Genomic DNA, 16,002 nt, shown 5'->3' with positions numbered 1-16,002 from the left:
ATTTGCCTTGAAATTCATGCCAGTTACCACTCCCTACAAAGATTTAGACCATCTTCCCCTGGCTGACAAAGATTTTCAGATAAAAGACCTCACCTTTGAATAATCCCCTCTAAAATTGTATTGCAAACACTGAGACAACTATTTGAACCATGCAGATAAGATAGGCCTCTGGGAATCAAACCTGCCCAAATATCAATTTCCCAGTGTTCATATCTTCCCGGAAATTATTCACTACTGCCATGCAAACTATGACCCTATCATGAGAGCTGTAATGTCCCTAGACTAGAAATTCCTATTTACTATCACTACAGAATCCATAAATGAAATGTTACAGTTACATCCTGGTCAAGACCTCACCCCCCTTACCATTGTTGATTTTCTTGAAAGATTCCCTAGGCTATCTAGTTCCAAAAGTACCCAAATCCTCCAGACTTTCATTGTTGAAGAAAGACTCATGCCAAAACACCCCCTCCTTACATGTCAATCATCGTTTCTAATATGGGCAAAGATATCACAACAATGATATCATGCATTTTAGGTTTTACCACTAATGAATACGTAGATGAGATTATTTTTGCCTACATGTCTATTTTTACTCTTGGTCAACCTCCTGCAGTCAAGTTTTATTATGAAAAATTCATCATAGATAAAATGCATGATTAGTTTATGAGATTAGAAAATGAAAGAGTGTTCAAATATTCATCAGTCCTGTATCATTTGTTTCTCTACTACCAAACTGATAATTTTCCCTTCTCTATCCAAAAACTTGATACTAGAGGGAATCCTAGATCTAACATCTTCTGGACCTCTCTATTCAACAGGTCTAGTTCTTCTCCCTATCCATACACATATTTTATCGACCTATTTGTAAATCCAATGACTACAATGTTATTATGAAGTCCCTCTCTATTTCAAGGAAAACTAGTATTCCTAAAGAATGCTAGCCCTCTAGGTTTGGCAGCTACCCTAGAAACAATAGTTTAAAGCAATTCAATGATTCCTCCTATGTGTAACAGATAAGAGAAAGATAATGGAACCAACATGGAATTTCCGCTTAATCCCTTTCTTGATCTCTCTCTCCTTTGGCAAATCCTGCAACTCCTCTCCATACTTAACACGCTTGGAGAGTACCTGTACAAGTAAAGCAACAAAGAACCATCAAAGAATCGTGATCTATTACAACATAAACATTACAGAATCAGATATATAATGAAAAAATGATATCACTTACAATTGCACATTCATATGGAAGAAAACTTGAAGAACTTTATTAATAGAAAGGAGAATTACAACCCAGTTGTCTGATCCAGTGCCATCCTCCCAAATTCAATCCTTCTTCACCTCATGAAATAGCAAGACCACTCTAACAAGAATACAATGCTCTCTCCTCAATTACAAACTATCAGCACTTACTTGCAATTCACAACATTCCAGCCTTCTGATCTCTTGGATTGGAGATCCATTTATAGATGTTTGCAAGGGTGTGAGTCATCCATGGGGTTTGATTAGTTTCATTCCACTTGTTACAATTGGTTCCATAAGAGAAGGGATTGGAGATGATTTCCTAGATCCCTTATTCATCCTTGGGCAAATTCAGGGAGGCAAGTGGCACATGAGAATTTTCTAGAAGATTCCATGAGACACCAACTAAACAATGTCCCGAACATTTGTCCATCCTTGCCCATCTCACCATATAGAAGGCCTAAATAGTATGCATCGCACCTTGGCAGTGTACCACTCGGTATACATCGCACTTTGCCAGTGGAGCAGTCAATATGGTTCAATTTAGGCAATTTATGGATGGTTTCTCAGATGGAACTTTTGGGGAATGATGTATTCAGATGACTATGTTCCTTTAGGGTATGAAACAACTCTTTTAGGGGTTGACGAGCCCTAATACATCAACATATAAGTTTGGGGTTGATGTGCCCAAATATGTCTATAACACCCTCCCATAATCAGTGCAGACATTAAGAGGGTTCTCCAGCTGTCCAAAAAATACAAAGTAGGGGATTGGTACTTGTACCAAAACCATATTAAATTAGAATTTATGGGTGTGAGCTACCTCCTTACAAATTACCTAGATATCTCCCCATGCGATTATTTGCTCTAGAGTACTATAGGCAAATGATCAATTCTGATGAGATTCACTTTGTCAAAACCAAGAAGAAGGCCTAACTAAGAATAAAAGATCATCTAGGCCCATTTATTTGCAATAATAGAGAAGCAAGAAAGGAGGCAGATGAAATCCTCCAAAGATTGAGATTAACATAGAGTTTCATTTGGACCTATGACCCCCATAGATTCATTTGTAACAAAAGGAAAAAAAAAATCTATCTCCTTATATCCACCATAGGATCCCAGAAATTGAACAATATGCCAATCAATCTGAATGGGTGGAAGGCACTCTAGTATTTCAAGATAGCATGCAAGTTGTAATTGACAATGTATTGGTGGATTTAGAAAGAAGGCTTGATGGAGATTTGTTTGTACAGGTTTCTGGAGAAACTTCATCACAAAAGTAGTTATAGGAACACAACACACAGGCATCATAGCAATAAAAGTCATCAGAACAGGCAGAAGATTCAGAGCAACCATAAATTTCAGAGAAGCTAGATCAAACAGAACCAAACATGAGCAATCCTCCCATTTTGTAGACTCGTCTAAATGAGGAGAAAAATCAGAAGCCGAGAGGAGGCCACTCCTTCTACTGTGCCCATTGACCAAACCTATGCAAAAAGGTAAAGGTTGAATCCCCTGTCCGAACAGGAATTTCTTGAAGAAACAGAAAGTGACACAGTAGCTGAAAGGAGTGATAGCATGCAAACCATTCCAACAGGAGCGACACCATCTACTTCACAAATACAAGCATTGGAAAGACAACAGAGCACAAAGGTGTCTTCATTCAGAGCTCCTTCAGGACAAAGCCAGGACATAAAAGGAAAATATAAAGAAATTAAAGCAAGGAATGAGAAACTGAAAGCTCAGACCTATGCTCACTATCTCAGAAAGGCTCTAACCAACTAGACAAGGCTGATGTCAACCTTTGATATAAAGGAAGGAACGATGCAGATGAGCTTCCTCAAGCCAACTATGCCACAACCAAGATCCATGGCTGATTATTTAAAGACTGATTTTGAAGTTTCAGCAAAGGATATTCATCCTATTGACCAAATAGAACTACACAAACAAACTGGTGAGATGGTATATTCTACATTGACTAATAAGGCCATCACAATACATCAATTGCAGAACTCATTGAAAAATACCTCTGCATAGCTTCAACTGGAAAAGGCCTCCTCTCAGGCTGAAGACACCAGGATAAAAACTTTTGAAGACTTGGTGATAGAGTTGGGACATGATCCCAAGGATGTCAAAGCAACAGAGCAATTGATTAAAAGTAAAAATGATGATATAGCTGCACTGAAGAAGCAGCTCAAGATCCCTCCTCTCCACCATCCTCAAACTGCAAAAGTTATAGAGAAGCAAAAGGAGGAAGAACTTATGGACTTAGTCCTTAAGTTAAATGATCGGTTAAAAGAAATTGAGAAAGAATTGGAGAAAGCAATGCAGTCTAAGCAGAGTGAGCTAGCCACCGCTCCTCAGATTGTCATACCTACAATTTCTACAACAACACCCTCCACTCTGGCAACTTCCTTGGCGCCAACACTTCCACCAGTGACAGCATTGCCAGTAGCAGGGACTATTTTAACCACAGGTACATAAACTAGTGTAAGGACATCAGCAGAAAACAATAGATGAAATGATTAAATCCATGGAACAAATGAGTATCCAGGCCAGAGAATTGAAAAAGCTTAGAGAACAAATGACAAGTTTGGAAACAAACTACGAGCTAGCACAAATTCAAAATAAAGAAGAAGAACGAAAAAACCGTAGGATGGAGGAAAGAATCAGAGTCCTGGAGAAGGATTTGACATTAGAAAAACCATTGGGAGACATGAAAAATATATTGTGGGCCAATATCATTGATTCCATCAATGATATTTGGCCTTCTATCTAGGTAATTTTTGAACAGACTAAATTAATTAAAGTAGCTATGAAAGCTATACAGAAGACTAAAGAAGAAATGGGAGATAAACCTAAAGAGGAAAATCAGTTGATTGATTTTTTGAACAACAGAAATAGGTACTAGCTGGATGAGTTAGAGATTGAGGATAGAAGAGCTACTATTATTGAAATAAAGAAAGTTCTTAATAAAAGGTACTTAATGCTTAATTTAGAGAAAAGGCGTCAAAGTATTCAGGAAGACATAGATAGCTTCATGTTGAAATACGGCATTTTGAGAGAGAAAGGCCTTCCTAGCCCACTAGTTATACATGACAAGTTAATGACACAGGAAGACTATATCGAGAGATTAAATAAACAGGCTAGGAGCCAAGCAACTTCTTCAAGAGTAAAAGCATTACTTACAGGAAAGGTACTTTATGATGGCTCGGAGAATCTATTTTACATAGAACATGAAGTAAAACATCTATTCACCAGCAAACCCAATTTTACTAAGTACACAGAAGCTGATGAAGTTTACAAGAAGTTGATCAGGATGAAATTACCAAATAATGAATGGTGGACGAGTTTGACTGATTTACTATAAGGTTACTATAGTAAATATGTGGAGTAAAAGATGTTTACCATGGTAAATTCTAGTAATACAGGATGAAAGGATGAAACAACACAGGTAAAGAGTATCAGTAGGTGAAGATAAGAGTGAAGTCCAGCACATAAATACCAAGGCAACTGCAAGAGCCAAATCCGAGTTCCAGTATCCAACACATTCACAAATAAAGGGACAACAAACAATCTATTTTCCATCTATCTCTATCTTCATGTGGAAGATAACTTTTGTTTCCTAGAATAAATCTCATATAGTTATGAGATATTTTGTATTAATTTTTGTATAAATACTTCACAAATTGAAGTAATTAGGGTGGATTAAAAATCATTTTTGTAGACTTTTTTTTTGAGCTAAAGGAGCTATTGTAATCAAAGCTGGGCTGGTTTACTCAATTAAATAAAGCTAAGGAAATTTCACTCGATTCATGTGCACTGTGGGAAACAAATAAGTATCACTTCTCTAATTTTGATTATTGTTTTTATTTATGTTATGAAATATCATATGTGTTTCTTATAATTCTTAAAAGCAAACAAGGAGTAATATCATCAGAATTAGCTTAAGTGCTCTTTGTTTTAATTGTTTGCTTATTTGATGTTTTCTACTAAATTTCTTGAGTTTGGGAATTCTTAGTTTCTCCCTTACTTCCATAATTCATTCCTTCTATTGGCCCCTAGTACAGGATTCTTAATTTCCCTTGCTATTTGCCAAACCTCCCTTCTTCATCTTAATCCCTGTTAAGGATTCTTCATTTCCCTTGGCCCTGGTTAAGATTTTCATCCATTAAGATCTTCAAATTTGTCCTTGCTGTGATAGCTTGCCTTGTGAGCTCTTATCTCGATGATTAATCAAATCCTAATAAACCTTTCCTACTTCACTCCATATCCCAATGGCCTAAATACCTGCTCTGCCCATCTGTTACCTTAATTCCACCAAACAAATCAAAACAAATTCCTTAAGCATTAATAACTAGCCTAATATCATATCAAAACAATGCTAAATTATAAAGAGAGAGCCCTCTCTGAGTGTAGATTGGCTAGGATCTGTACTTAAAAGATTGGTTTGTAGTTACCTTGGACACTTTCCTTCTTTTAAATAACTTCTAAGGAAAATCTAAGTGATAACATAGTGGTGACCATATTGGGGATTGAACAAATCCTCAGTTGAGGTAAACCTTTGAGAAATTTAAATTTTAATTTACAAGAATCTTAAAGGATTATTAAAAGTTATTTTGAACATCCATAAAAGAATAGCATTTAAAAAACTCGAAATCTGGCTTCAGGGAGAACTCATTATACCAGGGCTAACCCTGATCCAAATCCTCCCCCTATGTTTGAAAATCCCAACTTGATTCCGAGAATCATTAGAAGACAAGAGAGTTCAGTCAGCCCTAGACCTTTGTTTAGATCATATTCATGCCCTGTTGAGTGGCTTTTCTTAGAAGACCTTCCTTTTGACGAATATTTTGAAACTTCTCTGTTTAGAACCACATTTGATAGTGAACTGTTGGACTTGGTCCCAGATCTAGAATTCATCAGAGAACTTGAAATCCAACGAGCCAACTTGTCAATTGATCGAAATCTACTGAACTCCCCTTAGTCATCCCTTACCACTGATAGAGCCCCTGAACTTTCTGAAACAACTTCACTTTCTTTTAGTTCATCATTATTCCCTCACCTTTCTGAAGTCCAATCCACCCCTCCATTCATTCCTTCACTTCCTCTTCAGCCAATCACTACTCAACACCCTACCACTACCTCTAATTCTTCCTCCACAACCCAAACACCCCTGTTACCCCAACTCCGGTTCCCACTCCTACCCAACCTAGAATCATGGCCAATAGATATGCTCCCCTTGTGATGCCTGCTCCCCAAGGTGCTATGCCACAAGACTATCAGAGTAAAATTGTTACCTTTGATGGCAGTGGAACATACACAACACAACAGCACACTAGGAAAATGACAAACTACTTTGAACTTCATGAGATTGACATAGCAGATGTCCAAATGAGAATTTTCGTCCAAAGTTTGGCTGGAGAAGTGAGAACATGGTTTAGATCTTTTCCCCCTCAGAGCATAGATAGTCTAGAAGTCCTTTACCAACAATTCTTGAATAGGTGGGAGAAGAAGAAGAACCCCCTTCAGATTTTATCTGAATATGAAAACCTTAAAAGGGGGCCAAATGAAATTGTTCAGGACTATTGCACCAGGTTTAATAATGTATATAATGCCATTCGACTTGACCTTAGACATCCACCTGGCTGAGCCCTAATCAAATTTCTAGATGGATTTGATACATATATGGCTTTTCATTTAAGAGAAAGAAATCACCCCACTCTGGAAGAAATGCAGAGTGTAGTAGTAAGCGTTGAAGCTAACCTGCTTGCCAAAAGAGCCAGAGCTAGAAATGAGAGAAGAGTACCCTTGAAAGAAGAAAATTCACCCTTTGACCAAAAAATGGATGCTTTGACCAAAGGAATGGAAAGGTTGATGGACATAATCGAAAACATTGAAAGGAAACCTCATTGGGATAACTAGCAAGCTCCCCCAGCAAGAAATCCGAACTTTAGGAAAAACCAGAACCATAATGATGCAAAGAATATTCCTAACCAGAATATCATACCACCTTTCCAAGAAAACTATGTAGAGGCCTCACACTTAGAAGACCCTGAACAAGATACTCAGATTAATTTGATGGGTCTAGATGATGAGGAAAACATTTTCCTAACTCAGGATGACCAAGAATCACACATGCTCCAACAATTCCAAACCCAAATAGGAGAATCATTTGATTTCAAGCAGGGGTACAACTCTGCTATTTTTGAGGTACATAAACAATATAATTTAAGAATCAGAAGAAATACTGATGGCCCAGAACAAAACAAGAAAACATTTCCTAATCAGCCTAAGAAAATCAAAACAGCTCCAGCGACAAAAACTCTTCAAATCCTTTCTAGAGCAAATCAAAATCCCCCCAACCCCACCATTGAAGATGTAACTGATAACCAGCCTTTCAATGAACAACCTTCCACTTCATTTCCCCCCAAGGAAATAGTGGAAAAGTCTCCAAAGATTATATTAGAAAACCCAGCAAAGAATTCTCCAAAACTTGAAAAAGAAGAAAACGTTACTGCCAAAGCTTCAAATGTTCAAACAGATAAAGCCGCATTGTCTTTCAATCTGGGAGCAGAAGTGGCCAAACTCAAAATTTTGGTTCCTTTAATAGAACTGGTTAAACATGATACTTACAGGTCTTAGATAAGCAAATCATTAAATTTCATTGAAAATGAAGATTCTGTAAACCTCTTTGATGATCAACCTGCATTAATTTTTTGTAAATGGGAAATCAATGGAAGGTGGGGTACCACCCTTTTATATCAGCCTCAATATTCATGACAACATCTTACATAATGCCATGCTTGAATCTGGTGCTTCACATAATCTCATGCCCAAGTCTGTTATGGAGAAACTTAACTTAGACATCACTAGGCCTTATAGGGATTTATTTTCCTTTGATTCAAGTCAGGTTAGGTGCTTAGGGCTTATAAAAGATTTGTGTGTTTCTCTGGTTCAGTACCCTGCCAAAACTATACTCATGGACATTGTTGTTGCTGATATACCTCCCAAGTATGGAATGCTATTGTCCAGATCTTGGGGTGCCAAACTCCAGGGATCCCTGCAACTTGATATGTCTTATGCTACCATTTCAGTCTTTGGACATCCCAAGAAACTGTATAGAGAAACTTTAATGAAGTATGTAGTGAGTAGTCAGGAGAGGCCTCAGAACTTTCCTATATATTTAGTACATTCTGACATGGATTCTTTTATTCTTTATAATGCGGAAACAAGACACGAAGTTGATTCAAATAACATTATAACAGAACCAAAAGAAATTGCAATACTAAAAGAAAATTCAAATGTTCAAATTCATGAGATATCAGATGACAAATAAAACCTAGATGCCCTAGTCAAGAAAGAAACCACCACTCTAGATACAAATTATGAACATGATGTAGAAATTTTGAATAATATGACACTTATTCACAGAGATTATCCCGATTATACACTATTGCGGAATACATACACAATACATAATCTCCTCTACGTTGATCATCAATTTAGCAGCATTAAAAACCATGAAACATCAATCGCATGCACACGTTAACATAGTATGTAACCCGATGAAAGCATATAGCTGAAAACCACACACTATCTGTATATTATAATGATAGAGAACATGTAACAATACATAGTACAATACTCCTCACAAGTACTCAGTACTATCTCCACCTGTTACACACAAACTAGCTCAGATCTGATGCCTCAAATCTTCTCCACTGTTTGCCTGCCTCCACTGCGCAATCCTGCAAGAGAATCAATCACTCTGTGAAATCGAATTCCTTTGGTTATACTACGCAAGCCTCATGGGCAATCTCCATCCATGCTTGTGAAAATCTCATGCACAACTATAGTCACAACTGATGGCAATCTCAACCTCTAACACCTGTCTCCACTGAACTGTACATGCACTGAGTTAACTGATGTATTCTTCAGTTACTTTATGAGTTAATAATTAGTGAATTAGTTTAACAATTAATTCACATCACTCATCACTAGTCTATTTTCAGTTAGACTAAATACAACTAGTTCAACCAAGTCAAACTGAACACAACTCCATCAACTCCACAATCAACTCCATTGAAACTCAACCACATGAGTTCTAACTGAAGTCCTGCATGAAATAGCTCAACTGACCCACAAAGAAATCGTATTTCCTTCTGACAGCTGCATGTGCCACATCTATAGCTCAAACTGAAGTGCTCCAAGAGGATAAGATAATGTTTATAGTCCAAATATTATTATGAGTCAATAATATTCGACTGTTCTATTTTTAGCCTGGCAATCTAAAAATAGAAACCTGCCCATATGTCTAAAAATAGAAGTCCATCTATTTTTACCAACATGACCAATCATCCACAAATAGCATCCTGCAACTCATAGACCATGATCCATATGTCTAAAAATAGACATAGTCTAAAAATAGACTTTGCGCCAAAAATAGTGTGCGGGCCCACTTAGTGAAGGCGAATTGTTTCCACTAAGCTCCATCATCTTGTTGCATTCTCAACACTCCCTCTCAACAAGATATGGATTATCAGCAACCCCTATCCTGCCTCGGTGGTATTCGAATTTGCTCCTGGTGAGCGCCTTCATCAAGATATCAGCATCTTGATCCTCCGTTGGAATGTATGAAAGTAACATGATTCTCCGCTGCACACAATATTTGATATGATGGTACCTGATGTTAATGTGATAGATCTATCATGAAATACAGGATAGGCGAGAGTTTAATACAACTCTGGTTATCACAGTAAATCACAGTAGGCTCCAATTAAGAACCGAACAACCTGACCAGAATCTTCCTCATCCATATAGCCTCGCATGCAGCCAAACTTGCTGCCATATACTCGGCCTCCGCTGAACTGAGTGACACGGATCTCTACTTCCTGCTGTACCAAGAAACTACTGTTGACCCGATACTGAAGACCCCTCCTGATGTGCTCTTTCTGTCTGTTGGGCTCCCTGCCCAATCTGCATCTGTGAAGCCACATAGCTTCACCTCATCCTCTTGTTTGTACCACAATCCATATCCCGATGTGCCTCTGAGATAACGCAATACATGCTTGCCTGCCTTCCAAAATAGCTTTGTTGGCTTTACCATAGCTTGTGAAAGCTGGTTAACAGCATAGCATATATCGGGTCGTGTATTGACAAGATACATAAGCGACCCCACCAACCGTCGATAAACAGTGGCATCCACTACTTCCGCCGAAGTAGCATCCTCCTTCCTCCAACCTCCAGGAAGAGGAGTATCAACAGGCTTGCAGCCATGCATGTTGAACTTCTCTAGTATCTCCCGAGCATACTTACCCTGAGAAACAAATAGTCCATCACTGCGCTGCCAAATTTCCATTCCCAGGAAATAATGAAGGAGGCCCAAGTCCTTCATCTCAAACTCCTTAGCAAGATCATCCTTGCATGAAAGTATCAACAGCTCATCACTCATTAGAATCAAATCATCTACATAAAGTACAATGATAAGCAACTTACCCTCCACCACAATCTGGTATAGGTTAGGATCCGCCTCGCTCTTGGAGAATCCATGTTCGGTGAAATAACTGTCTATCCATGTGTACCAAGCACATGGTGCTTGTTTCAACCCATACAACGCTCTCTTGAACCTGCACACATGCGACTCACTGCTGAAGATCTCGAAACCTTCGGGTTGTTCTATGTACACCTCCTCCTCAATGAATCCATTGAGGAATGCAGTCTTCACATCCATCTGATGAATGTGCCACCCCATCTGTGCTGAGAGAGCAAGAATCGTTCGTATGGAAGAATACCTTGCGACAGGTGCACAGGTCTCCTCATAATCGATCCCCTCTATCTGCGAAAAGCCTCAGGCAACAAATATTGCGTTGCACTTCTCCACACTCCCATCAACTGCCTGCTTAACTTTGTAGATCCATCTCGAACCCACCATTGATTTCCCTACCGGTCTTGGGACAATCTCCCATGCACTATTTCTGACAATCGAATCATACTCTTCCACCATGGCGTCTACCCATGCGGGATCCTCCACAGTTTCCTTGAAAGAGGATGGCTTAGTCACAACACATTTTCTCACAAGAGCCATGTATCCAGTGTACTGATTAGGTGACTGTATCTGCCGACGTTGGGCTGTAGGTGGTCCAACAACTTTCTCTACATCATGATCCAGTCGCTCAGCTTCTGTCAAGCGCTTTCGCCCTCTGATGGTTGGCGCTGCATGAGTGGTCTCTTCCACTCCATGAACTTCGTCCTGTGGCTGATCCATGTCCTAAATCTCATCCTTAGGAACTAATAGCTCCTCATTTGCATGCAAGTGTGGATCCCTCTCAAGAGAACACTTCATGGCTTTCTCCTCCTGAAATTTTATATCCCATCGCACAACAGTCTTGCCACTATCTGGAAAATACACACGATAGTTGTGGGGCATATCAGTGTACCCCACAAATATCCCAACCTCTGCGGTCGGCTCCAGCTTCTTCCTGGCATCCTTCGTCACATGCATGTAAACGTTAGCACCAAAAATCCTCAAATGAGAAAGATCAGGATTCTTACCAGAATAAGCCTCCTCGGGTGTACTCATGCCAAGTATCCTGTGAGGACAACGGTTCTGCACAAATACTGCAGTATTGCATGCTTTCACCCACAAGTGAAGGGGTAGGCTCTGATCATTCAACATCGCCCGTGCAGCACCCACGATCGTTCTGTTCTTCCGCTCAGCAACCCCGTTCTGCTGTGGGTTATGGGGAGCTATGAGCTCTCTCTGAATCCCTTCTGCACTGCAAAAGTCCTTGAACTCGCCAGAGATGTATTCACCACCATTATCGCTCCTAAGAGCCTTCACCTTCTTCCCCAACTCCTTCTCGACCAGTGCTTTGAACTCACAAAACTTTGAGTATGTCTCACTCTTCTTCTGCATGAAGAAGATCCAGCACTTTCGAGAGAAATCATCCACAAAGATCACATAATACGTGTGCTTTGATGTTGAAGCTACTGAGAAAGGTCCACACACGTCTGTGTGAATTCTCTCAAGGATCGTCGTGGCACGACTATCCTTCTCGTGAAAGGTGGCTTTCACAAACTTTCCCAAAGTACACCCCTTGCACTGATCTGACTGCACAACAGTGCCTTCGGAAGCCCAATAGTGATCTACTGCAGTATCTTCAAGGCTCCATGGTGAAGGTGACCCAATCTCCTGTGCCACAGCTCGCCATCATCCCAGCTCACCAATCCTTCTACCTTGCATGCCATTGCTACGCAGCCATCTAAATGCAACTAATAAAGGTTCCTCACTCAAACCCCTATCTTTCGGGTTTCTCTAGTTGTCTTACTGCGTAGGAAAGCTTTTCCCTCGCTGAAAACATCATCATATCCCTTGTCTTCTAACATCGCCACAAAGATAATATTCTTCTTCAATCTTGGAACATGCATCACTTCCTTCAATACGAAGGGTTTACCATACTCCCTCTCAAAGGAAATGGTACCGATAATGGTCACACTGTATCTACCATCATCACCCATCTCGATGTGCACTCCAAGATCTTTCTCCTCTAGATCAGAAAACAAATCTCGATCTCATGTCATGTGAAAAGACGCACCACTATCCAAGAACCATATTGATTCCATCACACTTGATACCAAGCATGCGATCAATGAAAAATCAAGCTCAAACTGCGAGGCTAGAGCCTCTCCTACTGCAGATCCAGCAGCTTTCTTGTTCTTCTTCTTCTGCAGACAATTAGTGGCATAGTGTCCATGTTGGTGACAGTGAAATCACTTCACCTTGGAGATGCCCTGCTTCTTGCCTTTCGCACCAGACTGAGAAGCTTTCTTGTTCTTCCCTTTCTTTGCTTTGGCAGCCAAAGCACAATTTTCTTCATCAATTCCCTTTGATGAAGATCTGTCCCTGGTATTATGCCTGATCTCCTCCTGCACAAGATCTGACCAAAGTCTCTCCCACCCTGGCAATTTCTCCCGACCATTGACAAAGTCCTGATAGGAATGCCAACTCTTTGGAAGACCAAGGAGAGCCAAGCTCACCAAGTCCTCATCATCGACGGTCACCCCCACACTTCCCAGCTCATCCCTGCACTGAGTGAACTTCGTGAGATACTTGGGCATACTGTCTCCCTTCTCGCATTTAATGTTTGTGAGTTTATCTTTGAGCGCCAGCTTCCTCTAATCGCTCTTGCTTTGGAATAGATCTATCAATGCTTTCCACATCAAGTATGGAGAAGCCTTTCCATGCAGGCTGGACACAATGTGATCCTTCATGCCCTCCAACAGAATCCTTTGACACTTTGTTGTCTTCTTTTGCCAAGCATCAACTTGCGCAGTATCAGTAGGCTTTGGGACCTCAGCCTCTATGAACTCCTTCAGCCCATTATCATCAAACACCATCTCCATCCTGTCCTTCAATGAAATATAGTTTGAGCTGCCCTAAAGAGCATACTCCAATCGCAATCCGTTGAAAAACATTTCCACATTGATACCAAGAAAACACTGTTGCAAATTCGAATTCCACCAGCTCCAAACTCAACCGCGTCTGATCTAGAATTCGTGAGAACAAAGTATTTCTCGTATAGAGATTGACTGTATGGGCTTTTACCGGATATCTCACCTTCCAAAGGAAGGATGAATCCAGAGGCTACCTGGCCCGATTACAGACTCTACCTGAAGAAATAAAATGTAAACACATTCTGAATAATAGATCTGATGATCAACAGCTCTGATACCATGTAGAAATTTTGAATAATATGACATTTATTCACAGCAATTATCCTGATTATACACTATTGTGAAATACATGCACAATACATAATCTCCTCTATGTTGATCATCAATTTAGCAACATTAAAAACCATGAAACATCAATTGCATGCTTACATTAACACAGTATGTAACCCAGGGAAAGCATACAGCTGAAAACCGCACACTATCTGTATATTAGAATGATAGAGAACATGTAAAAATGCATAGTACAATACTCCTCATAAGTACTCAGTACTATCTCCACCTGTTACACACAAACTAGCTCAGATCTGATGCCTCAAATCTGTGGAGCGATAAAAAGGTGTCTTTTAAACTCCTAATTACCTCACATTAATTGTCAACCCAGGGACGACTTTTTATTTCAAGAGTGTACTCAGTCTGAGGCGGCTATTTACTCAAGAGTAATGTTTAGTAGTACAGCGTTCAGAGAACACAGGAGTAGACGGATGCTAAACTATGACTAAATTACTTCAAAAGGACAAAATCACACAAGACAGCTTATCAGTCAAGGGTGCGGAAGCGATAACCCATCCCTCTATAAACTGATGGAAAAGAAATTAGAGCATGGACCAAAGTTCTGGGAGCTAGGTAGCGATTGCTGAGGCTCACGACAGCCTTAGACCTTCTCTCACACCAAAACAGCAAATGCAAGTAAATGGAACAGTAGAAAGTAAATGGAACAACAATCCAATAAACTAAATCATTCATTCAAACAACCATCAATTGAGGATACAGTAGCAATAACTCATTCCTTTGGATATTGATGCAATTGAAATCAAACACACAACATTAAATAACCAATTGGAAAGTGCAAAGAATTAAATCAATCGTATTACTACAACTCGATGAAAATGAAACAATTGTGCTAATTAAAAGAATGCTGAAAGGTAAGCTTAAATAATTGCATAAAGTAAATAAATAACAACGCTAAGTATTAGAACTGAATAGCCAAACTTATATAACTGTAATGAACAGAAAATTGTTAAATTACTGGAGTGATCAGCGCAGCTTTGAAGATGAAATGAACAGCGCAACAACATGCTGACAAAAAGCAGTGAGCTCTGTTAAGAAGGAAATGAACAGCAACGCAATTTAAGTACAGTATATAAAACATATCAGTTCATTCAGTCTGGAAATACCAATCAGTAAAATTACATGATTACGATAAGTAGAAATAAAATCAAACCATCACACAATAAAGATCATGAAATAATGGTACAAGAACGGCAAGTGAATCCACTGGGGTTGGGCCCGTAACCACCAGCGATCACTGCCGGTAGTGCTTTAGAAGATGCGAAGGAATAATAACTCTGCTTATATATTGATCATCAAATTGAATAGCATTATATTGAGTGGTGCCTTCTCAGCAGTGAGAGTCTGCAAATAAAATTACAGTTCAACATAATACTCGTTCCATCTCTCCCCCTATCCTATCACTCTTGAATCTCTAATTCTACATCCTCAATTCCATCATTCGAATCCCAAAAGTCCTTCTGAAGTCATCCTGAAGCCATCCTCTCTCTAATCTTTGTTTTCATTTAAATAGAGAAAGATCAGAGAGCAGTTATAACATAGATAAGTACAACATGATTTCTTTTACAAAATTGGGTTGATTCTAACCAGATGATCAACAAGAAAATATATTTCCTTTCATCTCTCAACAAAAGCAAGACGAATTTGGGTTTGCAGCTGAGATTTGGAAGACGGCCGCAACAGCAAATCTGATAAAATCGTGCTCAAAGAACCCTACGTTTCTCTATGTAAAAGCCGAATTTGGGCAAACCGTTCTTTGATTAAGTTAATTGGGCCCGTTCTGGACAAAACCCATGTTCCGGATTTCTAAAATTCGTCTTCATTTGCTCAGAATCTCAACCGCAAAACTGTCACTCCTTAAACCAGCGAATTTTTGAGTTGGCAGATTTAAAAATCAAATCTTCAATCTGGAAGTTACCTTGGAGGCTAAAAATGGTAAATAATGTTATAACCAAC

The sequence above is a fragment of the Pinus tabuliformis genome, chromosome X (assembly GCF_031772625.1).
Source record: "Pinus tabuliformis cultivar Carrire ecotype Pingquan chromosome X, CPIR1, whole genome shotgun sequence".
In the NCBI taxonomy this organism is placed as follows: domain Eukaryota; kingdom Viridiplantae; phylum Streptophyta; class Pinopsida; order Pinales; family Pinaceae; genus Pinus; species Pinus tabuliformis.
Note: the sequence above shows the minus strand (reverse complement) of the source record.